The 13796-nt window shown below is 34.6% G+C and overlaps 1 long non-coding RNA gene across 2 annotated transcripts; it reads left to right on the top strand.

The window, feature by feature from the left end:
- On the top strand, positions 1-5259 carry LOC121793930. Of its 2 annotated transcripts, XR_006049196.1 has the most exons (9): positions 1-117; positions 530-631; positions 721-806; positions 1166-1209; positions 1289-1956; positions 2051-2390; positions 2911-4644; positions 4735-5041; positions 5120-5259. It is a non-coding gene; the product is annotated as an uncharacterized LOC121793930 (long non-coding RNA). The 2 variants fall into 2 exon arrangements; XR_006049197.1 differs by having other exon boundaries at positions 1172-1209; positions 4735-5167.
- The last annotated feature ends 8537 nt before the right edge of the window (positions 5260-13796 follow it).

Here is a 13796-nt window from a genome sequence, read left to right as displayed (position 1 = left end):
TTTTAATTCAAATTTTTTTTCGAACCAGTGCTTCAGCATACAGATATAAAAACTAAAACTCGGCGTGATGCGAGTGGAAAACAATAAGATCTCGGGCACCTGAACCCAAAAGTCTCGGTGAGCTAACCCTAGTTGTAGGTATTTTTTGTGCTCTCGGTTGAATTTTGGTGTTATTTTTGGTCAAATCTCTACTGTTTAAGTTATCAAGGTTGGATCTCTGAATATTTTGTAACTGTTTGTCTCGAAACTTTGAATTGGTAAATTGCCATCATATTTAATTTTTAAGTTGAATTGATTTCTGTATTAAATGATGTGCTTTTCACACAATATGAAGTAGTGCGTTATTGAATTTTTGGATGATAGCTGAATTGATCGCCGTATGACATGAAGTAATTCCTTGACAATATGAAATTATTTGTTATGTTATTGAGTTTGTAATCATTCATTGATTGTTGTACTATAACATGAATGGATTCATGGATAATATGAAGTGATTTAGCTATTTGTTCTGTTTTGCTTGTTTTTGCAGATAATGATGAGGTAGAACTGGAAAGGGGTGATGGCAAAACTGATCCACAAGCAACGTTGGAACTTCTAAATGATTCTGTTACACCGGTTGGAAAACTGAAAGGTATTAATTATGGACAGCTAATTCTTTTTTTGTTATGTAGAATATGTGAAATTTTTTTGTTCCCATCATTGTTGTGTTGTGCATTGCAGAGATGATGGGAGGTCAACGTCATTACGTGGCGGAAATGATAGCGCCAAAAAAGATTAGCCTCGAATAATTCCGTCTGAAACTCGTGGTGAGCTAGAGTCCTTTAAGCTTTGATTTGTTAAATTGCAAATCTCATCATCAGTGCCAAATTTAATCAATGGCAACGTCATTGAAATATCTAAAATACTACATCAGGTTTCACGTATTTACTTCATTTGTACAAGGTTTTGTTTCAAATAATGGAAATTTGTATTGCTTTTAGTTGTATAAGATGAAAATATTAAGGCATTTAGCTTCATAATGAAACAAAACCTTTGTTCCAATGAATTAAATACGGGTATCTGATGTAGTATTATAGATATTTATTGTTTTATGTTTGCATTCATGTTAAAACCATCTTGCTCCAATTAAATTATTGCATTTGGCTTTTTTGGTCTGATTCGATAGTAACAGATGCCGAGAAAAGTGATGATACAGCAAAAGCAAAAAAGGTCAGAGGTTTGTTTTGTTCAAGTATTAATTTGTTTGCATTCTGTGTGGTTAACATTACTAACTTAAAATACTAATTAGGAGCAAAGAAAGGACGAGCAGCAATGATGACTTGATCGGTCAAAAGTGAAGGAGAAAGCCATGAATGAGCCTGCACCAAAATGGAAGAAATCGGTGAAGTACCAGTGAAGAACCAACAGTTGTTGTTGCAAGTGAAATGGGAACCAGATGTCTGTTGTCGAAGACATGGGGTTCGGCAACCTCGTTCTTTACAAGGTGATATCACTTCCCGGCAAACTTGCGTACGATATGCTTGAGAATTTCGATCAAAATGGGTGCGGTGTGAAATAGCAACATGACACACTTCAACTCTGCGAGTAAGACGTGCAAGCAAGTTAGTTGACGAGCTTGCACGTGATGGCCACCAGAAGTACAACAAGTTTGTTGACGAGCTTGCACGTGATGCAAACAAAACCAACAACACCATGGGCCCAAAATACCTCACTTAGAAGTTGCTGAGTGATACGACAGGAGGTGATCTTTTCCGAAAACTGTTCATTTTTTTGTTTGACACTATCTTAGTGAACCCTTTAGGAGATGGATACTGCCATTCACAAATTCTTGAAGTCATAGGGAATGTGCGGGGCTATAGTTGGTGCGGGTACGTGCTGGACACGCTAATCTCTGCTTATGAGATGTGGGCAACAGATACCACCAAGGCATTCTCTGGCCCACTCTCATTTCTTGTGGTAAGTTGGTTGGGAATTTGTAATGAACAATATTGATGTTGTTCTGAATTGAATAGACCTTAACTGATTACAATAATTTTTTTTTTGGTATTAGGCATGCTATGTTGAATAGACGTGTTGTTGCACGTGCGTTCCCCATGGTTAAGGAAGGGACAACACAAGTCCTAAACAAAAGGCAGAAGATGGAGCTCAATCCTGGGCCATTTGGTAGGGGATGCTCATCATCTAATCTTTGACCCATGGGAGAGCGTATCTATTGAACAACCAAACCAAAGGTTGTGTGCATCGATTCTTCACCCAGGATGAAATCCAAGAGAACGGATGTGCCAAAAATAGACGGGCTATGATGGGTAGGTACTATGCACAACACTGCCGACGCGACGCCATAGCCGAGCTAATGACAATGATGCAAGTCGTTTCTGAAGATATTATGTGTACGCCAAAAATCAGAATAATACTCTAGTTCATTTACTGCTCACACAAACACTATATTTTTATTTTTTGAATCAAAATCAAATCTTTCTAGGAATACTTACATATTCATGATTCAATGAAAATACTTGAATGCGAGCATCCCAATTTTTTTTAACTGCCGGAGGTGAATTTACACAACTTGAGCTTTTAGTGTTAAAAACATTGGGTCTTTTTTTTAATACTCAAAACATAACCAAAGGATCTTTTGTACATTTTCACCTTTTGAGGATTACCTTTTTTGAAGATTAAGAGCAGAAAATCTATTTTTTCTTGATTCATTCCACCATGAAAATCTATTCAACAAATTTCCATTTAATATTTGTGGTTTCTTCTTGCTTTTCCAAATGAGGATGTGGTTTTCCTATTCGAACAGCTATATAACAATTGATATTATATTGATCTTGTTGTCATCTATTTTTTTTTTACTTAAATTGTACAATTGGTATTATATTGATCTTGTTCTCTGTCTTTATGTTGTAGTTGATCGACATGGAAGACTCATCTTCAAGTTTTATTGAGGGGAGTAATGATGATATACAGTTTCTATATGGTTTTAAAAGTAAGAAGAAAAGTTTTGTTGAGGGAAGTGATGATGATATATAGATTCTAGATGATTCTAAAAGTAAGAAGAGAAAATCTGACGTTTGGAATCACTTTACGGAGGAAAAACAGCCTAATAAAGATGGAAAGCTAACGGTCAAGTGCAATCATTGTGGTCAAGCATATACATATGAAGGTACAAAACATGGTACTTCAACTTTTTAGTCATCATTTGAAGGTGTGTGAGAAAAAACCAATGTTTGGAAATGTGAATTTTATGTTACGTGATCATGATGGAAAGTTGAAGGTTAGGTCTAAAGTAATTGCCCCAAAAATTTGTCGGGCGTGGATGACTAAGATAACAGTTGCACATGATCTTCCATTGAATTGGGTTGAATTTGAAAATGTGAGAGATTATCACTCGTATTTGAACTCGGATGTAAAATTTATCTCAAGAAATACTCTTGCCTCTGATGTGATAAATATGTATAAAATTGAAAAGGAGAAACTGAGGATTAGACTGAATAGTATTTCTTGGATGTTGTGCTTAACTTCTGATGTTTGGACTGCATGCACTAATTCGGGTTACATTTGTTTAACTGCGCATTATGAGGATGATAAATGGAAATTGAATAGCAAAATACTTGCCTTTTGTTCTATGCCTCCTCCGCATTCTGGACCCGACTTAGCTCAGAAGATTTTTGAAATATTGGTAGATTGGAAGATAGAGAAGAAAGTTTTTTCTTTAACTTTGGATAATGCGTCTGCCAATAATGACGTGGTTCAAATTTTGAAGACAAGACTTCAAATACAAAATTCATAATTGTGCAAGGGTGAATATTTTCATGTTAGATGTTGTGCACATATCTTGAACCTTATAGTTCAAGAAGGGTTAAAAGTTGCTAGTGATGCTATAGAAAAGATTAGAGGAAGTGTTAAATATGTAAAAGCATCGGAAGGCATCTTGATGATGTTTAAGGAATGTGCTAAAAAATATGGTGTTGAATTCACTTCTTCTCTTTACTTGGATGTGCCTACTCGTTGGAATTCCACATACTTGATGCTTTGTAGTGGAATTAAATACCGACATGTTTTTGATATGTTTCGATTTGAAGATTTGAATTATAAGCAATGTCCAACAGAGAAAGAGTGGGAAAGGGGAGAAGTGATGCGTAGATTCTTAAAGCCATTTTACAATATCACTACATTGATTTCTGGCTCATCATACCCTACTTCCAATCTCTATTTTATGGAAATTTGGAAGATTGCATCTTTATTGAATAGAATGTCCGAAAGTCAAGATGAAGTGCTCAAGTCTATGTCTCATAAAATGAAACTGAAATTTGATAAATATTGGAAAGAGTATAGTGAAATACTGTCTGTGGGAGCAGTGCTTGATCCGAGAATGAAGTTGAAAGTTTTGGAGTATTTTTATTCCAGAATTGATCCTCTTTCAAGCAAAAGGATAAAATTCTGAAGCTGAAGATGAAAATGTATACTCTTCTTTATGATGAGTATAAGAAAAGGGGTGTTGGGGAATTTTTGTTTAAAGTTCCTCAAGCTAGTAGTGGAAGTTCTAGTTCTCAAGTTAGAGAACTTGAATTCATGGATAAAGAAGAAGTAAGGAGAGAAGAAATGAATCATGCATTGAATTGGGATGAAGACGACTTTGTTGTAAGTTATTTTTCATTCAAATATTGCATGTATTTATAGTTGTGCTTATTTTATTTATGATTTTGACTATTTCTAATATTAATGTTGTAGATTTATAAGAATCTAATAGGTGCAACTTATGAAGAAAAGTCACCGCTGGATATTTATTTGGAGGAAGGTCTAATGGCTGAAAATGTTGAGCTTGATTTACTCAAGTATTGGAGAGAAAATGCATCCCGCTTTGGAGAACTTTCTAGAATGGCATGTGATGTGCTTAGCATTCCTATAACAACGGTAGCATCAAAATCTTCATTCAGTATTGGAGTGCATGTTTTGAATAAATACAGAAATAGGCTCCTTCCCGAAGAAGTGCAAGCTCTTATTTGTCTACATAATTGGTAGCGTGGATATTCTAACAGTAAGTTTTTCTTTCTGTTTTAAATCTTAAATTATAAAAAACTATATTAATATATTTTTTTTTGAATAAATGATGAAGACTATGAGCTCGATGCCAATGATCCGGTTGATGCTTCAAACGTTCTTGATGGGGAAGAACGTCATTCAAATGCTTAGATTTTATTTCAATTGTACTTCTTTGTTCATCTGAATTCTTAAACATGTAATGGGTTAAATCATGGTGGTATTTGACTATTTGTAGTACTTTAATATCTTGGTTTTAAGTTTGAACAGAGATTGACATGGAAGTAATGCATACGAGGCTCACTTAGTAATTTTGACTATGCGAGTTTTTTGAAAGCATCTTGGCCTGAATAACCCGATGGGTTAGCCCAAAACCCGAAAGGTTAGGGTTAGGGTTGAATTTTTTCAACCCGAAAAAATCATAACCTGAATGGCCCGACAACCCGTGTTGAATCGTCTATTTATTTCGCGAACAGCTAATTTTGTAATATAATGACGTAACAACATCTCCTGATGAATTATATCGCGTATGGTATGAACAAAATCAATATCTGTATTTATGTTGCTGTATATGAGTTGTTGTTGTACGTATGTGCTGAATTAAATTTTTGACAGATTATTATGTATATAAAGCTGTAATAATTAATATTTTGTGCTGTGTTATGTGATTTTATTACTGTGTTACAATTGACAGGGTGATGCTACACCAACTATGTGCACTAATCTGAAATATAACATATCCCTAATGTTGCAAGATTTTTTAAAGAAAAATTACAAGAGGGTAATGTAGACATGCATTGGGCGAAATAATGGTGCAGTACAGGTATAAATTTTAATGCGGTTCAATATCGCAGTTAATTAACTAAGTTGTCTATGATATAAACAAAGTCATGACTGCATACTATAGTAATGCTAATACAACGACTGACATGCACTACAAGCAGAACACCACTCCTATTAAAATGAGCTAAATTCAGGGATGTATGCTACTGAGATAAAAAGAAAAAACAGAAAAATGGTCATTCAAACGAACCATTAAAATATTAAAAGGATAGACATCAAATATTAAAATAGGTTTACATTCACTAGGAACGGAAGATAGTTTATTTCTATATACAAATACGTAATAAATAAAGTGACCATAAACTAAAATATTCATTTCAAACGAAGGTAACATTTACGTCACTTAATCCAAACAGAAGTAGTTTAACAAGTTCATTATTAAAATAAACCATTTCTCACATGTTCATTACTAAAACAAAATGCTTAATACAGTAAAACAAAAAAACTATACAACCAGCCGGGGTCGCATGATTCTTCCTCCGACAAATCACAATCACAATCACAATCAGAATCAGAATCAGAATCAGAGAGAGAGCTGCCAACTGGATATTGTAACTCATCAAATATTGTTCCCTGAGACTCTTGATTAATCTCGGTAGAGGGTGTCCAGTCGCTGCTTCAAGTGTAAAATCAGTCCTCGGATAAAGATTGCTCGAGGCATCCATTAACGCGCTGGTAAAACATCTCTCCGCGTTTGGGTGCTTGACTGTAAATCAATGTATACAAATCTTGGAGATGAAAAACAAATCTTGGTTCTGGCGAAGGAGACGAAATGCTACTCAAATTGAGAGAATGAGATTACAAATCAATCTTTGCAAAAATTAACGTGGCTTGAATTATGGAAGATGGAATTTATGCCAAATTTGGAATTATAAAATAATCCCTCAAACATGATTTTTGAATTATTTTAATATGAACATGTAATAGATAATATTATTTGCCTGAATTATTATGACCATAAGATTATAGAAATGAGTGGACAAAATTCAGTCTCTAATTTGGTCTTTAAAATTAGTTCCATATTAAAACAAATAAGTGTTTTATTGTATAATAACTTGTAACTTAATGATAGTTGAAACTTGCATGTTTCATTTTAAATAATAACTATATTTCGAGTTGATTATTTGATCCATCAACATAAAATACCCTTTAGCTTTCACAATAATGTGACTGTTTTGTTTTCCAAAGGGTAATGAGTAATGCCCATGTAAATATATTACACTATTACTAGCTAGTAGGATGATTAAATCAATGTTCTGGGCCAAAAAAAATTATCCCTTTGTTAGTCCAATACAAAACTATTAATGGACAAAATTAGTATACAAATTAAACTAACTAATCGAAAATTTTGTGTACTATCGTTTTTGGACAAAATTAGTGTAATATATGATGCACAAATCTTATGAGAAAATATTCATTGCTCCAGAGGTGCATTCTAACATGGTATATGACCGTATATCCAATCAATATTTCTTTGATAAGTGAAAATAGATTAACACCTAAACTAATTTCACCTAATAGGTCAACCTTTTTGAGAAAGCCAAAATATAGTACTCCATATTTTTGAATTTCCTATAACATAATACTTCTCTCGTCCCACAAGAATATGCACTCTTTTTTTAGTCCGTCCTACAAGAGTATGCACTTTTTAATTTTGAAAAATATTTTCTCACTAATGAGATGAGACCCATTCTCCACTAACAATACTTTAATTACTTTTTATCTCTATCTTTCTCTTACTTTACCAATTTTACGTTAAAACCCGTGCCGAATCCAAAGTGCATATTTTTTGGGGACGGATGAAGTATATGCTTCCACTACACATATATTACATATAACGTTTAGATTTATTTTGATGAATAAAAATTGTTTTCGTAATTAAATCGCTTTTAGTTTTCCTCATTACTTTTGATGGAGTTCTTAAATATTCTATTTCATTTTGATTATATTTAAGGGCATGTTTGATAAATTGGCAATGCCTAGATATTGATACTTATATGACTATTTCCAAGTGTTTGGTATCATAGTTAACATATCATATAAGCCTGTGTTATCCCTCTATGGTCCATCCAAGCCCGCAATTTTTTCCTCAAAATACAAGGATATGTATCTCATAAATTTGGTCGAATAGCATTTCTACCTCATTTATTGTCTACTAAACAACAACAACAAAAAACCCTTTATAGGATTAGACCTTTTGTGATCACTATAATAATATTAGTCTTAATTATTTTTAAATTTGAATGAGATTACTATATTGGTGGAAGTAATCTATTGTATTTCAACTTAGAGTTTTTTTGCTATGTGACCATAAATTAAATATAATCAAATTAATTTTTACTCATCTTCTTATAATTGGCATTTATACGTTATGTGGAGTATAATATGTTGGTTTTGCAGCATAGATCTATTTAGTTTGATTGAAAGATTTACATCTAAACATGCTCTTATCCGATCGTAAACTTAGTATGATGTTCAAACAAGCATATAATCACAGATCGTAGTGAATATATGCAATTAAATATAACATATCGTAGGAATTCAAGAGTTGAATTCGGTGACCTTCTTCAATTCAAACTCTACCACGGATCTTCTGATCTGTTCCCTTTAACTTGAATTTGACCTTTATGTGGGCAAAACTCTTCAAATCCTCAAAAGCCGGAGAAGAATTGAAGACAAAAAACTCAAGGGAGATGAACCCCAATTCACGTTTTTTTCAACTCTCTCAAATGCAGAGATCGAAATTTTATGAATTAATTACGTCTGTCTTCTCTTCTTCTCCCTTTTATATTAAGTTAATTATTTTGGGCTTGACCAAGGATCTGTGGAGGATTGGATTGGGCCACAGTTCATGCTTTCACTAATTAAATCAAAGTAATTTAATTCAAGCCCAAACTTAAATATTATTATCATCCACTATAGATATAATATTGACTGCCCGTCCAAACCGAAATTTCGAGTATTCCGGGACTTCCTCTTTAATTAAATCATTTCCCATGTTTAATATCTAAAGATACATTAATTAATATCAAGTCTGCTATCTGACTTTTATTAATTAATTTCTTTTTCCAAGAGTGGTCTAGTTTAGAAACATTATTTATTATTCATGGAATAAATTCCAATCAACCAATTTTCTAAATAATAAAATAATTTTCTAAACACCTCTTGAGGATATTATCAGACTGGTCTCTCCCAGCACACAATTCATTGCAATAACAATACTAGCACCACTTAGACATTAATGATCACTACCCAATCTATCAGGATTCTTGGACAATGAAATACCCTCACCATTTGATAAGTCAAAGTAGTTTTCAATTAATATCGTATGCTCAATGTTATGTCAACAATGATTAAGAAATGACAATCACCGAGACCTCGTCTTTAAGTAAATAGCTAACAAAGACTTATCTCACTGTTTGATCCTTCAGCGCTATACAACACCGACGTCGTTCATTTCCTTAGGTAAGAATACTTTCGGAGTGACGTCGTAACCTTTCACGATAGGTGGTCAAAGCCTCTCTAGGTTGTGAAACAGTTTTCCTTCTGCAAGAACTGACAAGGTACCTATTGTGAACGCCGCTCACAACTCGTCTACTATGCAGAAGACTTACACTCATTTTGCTTAAGATATGTATTTAAATGGAAAACACATTTCAACATCTCATAAATACATAAGCAACATATAAACAAAACACATTGTAACAAAATATTCTTTCTCATTAAATGGTAAAAATGGATAGAAGAGTTATTACATATACAAGCATTCGAAAGATGCTTTCAGTATACTGATGCACTTTTTATTAGCACTAAAAATACATGCAAGTATACATGGTATATATAGTATAGCTAAAGGTCAGTACCGGATATCGAACACAGGGAAAACAATCACAAATTGGCTACCTTCTACTAAGCTTCTTACACTATTTGGAAAACCGAAGAATTTTGGAATTTTGAAACTAAAAACAGTTTAAAAGCAAATAAACAATTAATTGCAAGTAATTAAAGAGATAAAATATGAGAGATAAGAGAATTCCAGGGATATGCGTTCATAGTTATGGTTATACAAATTCTAACTACAATACCCTAGCACAGTCTTTACTTCGATAGAACGAGTCACATAAGTTTTGCCAATGCGGTACTGAAACACGCTTGTCGTTAGTGTGAGTGTGTGTATAATAAACTTCTAGATCGAGCTGCCAAGTCCAATGAATCCACTAAACACTAGGTCTAGGAACTCAAGGCGACGCGGAAGACTCTGTCGATGGACACACAAACTCTCGCGTTCAAAGATCCCTCAACCCGTTATACTATAGACTAGTATAGAGAAGCAAGGGGTTGATCCCACGAAGATGGACACGTAAGAAAGCATCTAGAGATTTTTGGTTAGAAAACGGCTGCTGCCACGCAAACTTGGGTTGAGATATAACTACTTCTAGACCTAAGCACGAAATTAAACACTAGACCTAGTAAACTGTGAACAGCATGCAGACATCGAACATCCTTAGATCTACGTAATTTTAAACTTACTTCCTAGACCAAGCAAACAATTATCAACTATAGCTAAACAGAACGCAAATAGAAGTGGGGACCAACTTCCAGAAATATCAAGTACGGAAGAAAAGCTGCAACTAACAAACTAAGAACGTAACTAACAATGGCATGCATAACTTCAACTGAATCAAACACGAAGATGAAGAAAACAGAGCACATATCTGGATTCAAACAAAATGTAAAAATTTGGACATCGGAAACTTGCAAACAACCGGAAATAAAACAGATCTACGTATACTGGAGGAATGAAATGAAAACACGAAAGCTAGGCATAAATCTCAATCACTCTTCAGATCCAACGTCGGAAACTCAATTCACTCCGGATCCAAGCAAACCAAACCCAACAGCAACCAAAATCAACTCCATAGTTCCCGATTCACCCAGATCTACTTCGATCAACACCAGATTCCAACGATTCCACCCAAACTCAGCAACCAACATGAAACTCAAACATCCAACTCAGTAATCACAACAAACTCAAAATGATGAACATCCATAACCAAACCTCAACAGCAGCTCAAATACGGAAAATAGAAATTGCATAAACTACGAAAATTTAACCGAAAACAGAGCCAAGCTTCGAACGACGAAGCTCGGTGAAATCCTCAGCAGTCACTAAAATAAAAACGTGAAATTGTTTCTTCACCCTCTGCAAGGACGGTATTACACCACAAATGTCGAGAATTAGAAAGCAACAGTGACGGCAAACGTAACCCCCTTCGAAACTCCGAAAATCCCCTAAGTATGCAGAAGTGTGTGAGCTAAGAACCAGAGGCCTAAGTGCCAAAAGTCCACGAGCATTGCATGCTCTCTTCCTTATATAGATGCGGTAGGATCTTCTAGAAACCTTCGCAGAAATCTTCATTCTGCCCTTCAGTTTTACGATCCCTCCGTCTAGTCGTTTTCCTCCGAATTTGCTCACTTATTCGCCGTATTTGCATGGTCCTTGTAATTCATCTTCTTTGTTCATCTACCTGGCGAATTCTTCTGCACACATGGCTTAAAACATGTGTTAGACCCTATAATTGTATTAATTCAACCCCTAAACCTATGCATGAAATTAGCCTTATCAGGTACAATCGTAGATTACTAACACTAGGGTTGTCAATCCTGGATCCGTAACTCCCAAAAGCTCGTAAGACCCTTATAAAGTCCTCACTCTCAATTAACAGTGTCGTTTTCAGGGAGCCTAATTGTAGTGTCTACTTAGTGGACCTAACTCGCCAACCTCCTCTCACGATTATGTAGCAAGTTATATTAAATCATCACAGAATGTGTCACTCAAACGTGAAGCATTATCCAACAACTTAGGGAAGAGACGAAGTAAAAACAAAACGGATATTAAATAGAAAACAGAATTGTATAACCAAAGTCGTTACTAACACATCCCTAGAATTCTATGAATTTAGTTACACATGATAGAATAATCTAAAAACATAGATTGTATGGAAAACAAAATGATAATAAGTGCTAAAGAAAATAAAACCCAAAGGTTGAATCCTTGTAGCTCTTTGATGATCTCTTGATTCCTTCTTCAACCCCTTGCACTATGAAGAACTCTCAAATTTATGCTCTAAAATTAAATGGCAAAAAGAAGATGATTAATGAAGAGGTTTGAGGGGGTATTTATAGGGGAAAATTCTAGCAGCAATAAATAAGGCAAAAAGTGGCTAAGTTTGGTAAATCTTGGGGAGAAAGTCGATCAATTCTGTGCGCCGCGTTTTCGCAGCGGGCCGCTGCAACTTGGCCAGCGGTCGCTGCAGGTTGATTCGTAGCCTCTGCCTCTTGGATAGCGGTCGCTACACTGTGTTGTAGCGGTCGCTGTGATTAATCCCGTAGCTTCGGAAACTCTTGAAGCGGTCGTTGGGCTGTTCTTAGTTTCAGCACAACTTTCTCCGGAGCGGACCGCTGGGCGTCTCGAATGCTCCAGATTTCCAACTTCGACTTTTTGCTGTCTTTTTAGGTTTGAATATGCACATTTCTCACAAAACACGTCAAAACACCAAAATAGACAAAATATGCAAAATAAGGACATGAATTGTGGTTTTGACATTAAAAACGGACCAAATAAAGGCCTTAAAACAGTGCAAAATCCGAGCGTATCAGCTCCCCCAAACTTACATTTTTGCATGTCCTCAAACAAAACAATAAAGACACAAAATAGACGCACGGAATGCATAAGGACTAAACGTCATAATTTCCTTAAAGTATGGAAAAATAGACTAAGCATAAATTAACGCAATCAAATCAAGCAAGGCTTATTAGTGCACTTTCATTACTAACTCGTAGAACACCTTGAATTCATGAGCTTTCATGTGGCAAACTTCCAAAGATGGGAAGTGATCTATCTCTCACTCTCAAAGTGTATAAAGGTAATGTATATAAACACTCAAATCATGCATCACGCAAAGTTTACCATAGGCTTGCTCAAAGTCTAATCCCTCCTCTACTAGATGTGATTAAGCATCAAAAGTCCGAAAGATCTTCATTTTTTGTTGTAATATAGGCTCTTTGGTAGGTGAAGAATATTTGGCTAAAAAGTGACTTAAACATAAAAATATCCCAAGTAGAGTTAAAATGACTCCACTTTTCTAAAAAAAAACCCAAGACACTTCTAACACATTTTTCTCCTTCAACTCATTTTCCAAACCTTTGATATTTCTCTCTTTTATTTTCTTTTTCAACTTTTCTTTCTTTTTCTCTTTTTTTTCATAAGCATCCTTTCTAGATCAAGCACACATTTTAAATTTTCACTATTACACAACTTGCACTTTTCTATATTAAGCACACTACTTTTTTATAACTTTTCATCCTTATCTCTCCAATTCCTTTACAAAAGATAATAAATACTATACTAACCCAAGGAATTGTCCCCATTAATTTGGCTTCCAAAGAATAGGCTTAAACGCTCAAAATTGGCGCCAAAGGGAAAATTTTGAAATTTTGAGAGCGTTGAAAATTTTAGGTATAAAAGTAGCTAAGAAAAGATGGTCTGACATCCTCCTTCATCAACTTAAACACTATGTAAACTTAGGCACACTAGGAGCAAGTTCTAGAAGCATATACATGCATGCAGATAAATCACACAAGAAAGAAATTAGGCTCAAATCTCACAAGGTATAAGCATGATTCAAGGCGAACAAGCAATTCACTAATTATGCACCTTTTCACCAAACCATCAAATCAAGACGTCAAGCCATACTGAATCAAAGATGAAAGAAACTTCATATCATCAGCAACTCAGTCTAATATGTCCCTAAACATGCTTGTTTCTAAGTTCTTCATGCTATGTTTATGACATGGATTCACCTTCGGGTTTTTAAAACAAAAACATTACTAAAAACTAAACTAAAAAC

This window comes from Salvia splendens, chromosome 3, assembly GCF_004379255.2.
Source record: "Salvia splendens isolate huo1 chromosome 3, SspV2, whole genome shotgun sequence".
Taxonomy (NCBI): Eukaryota; Viridiplantae; Streptophyta; class Magnoliopsida; order Lamiales; family Lamiaceae; genus Salvia; species Salvia splendens.
The sequence above is the reverse complement of the archived record's forward strand: the minus strand, read 5'-3'. Positions and strand labels throughout refer to the sequence as shown.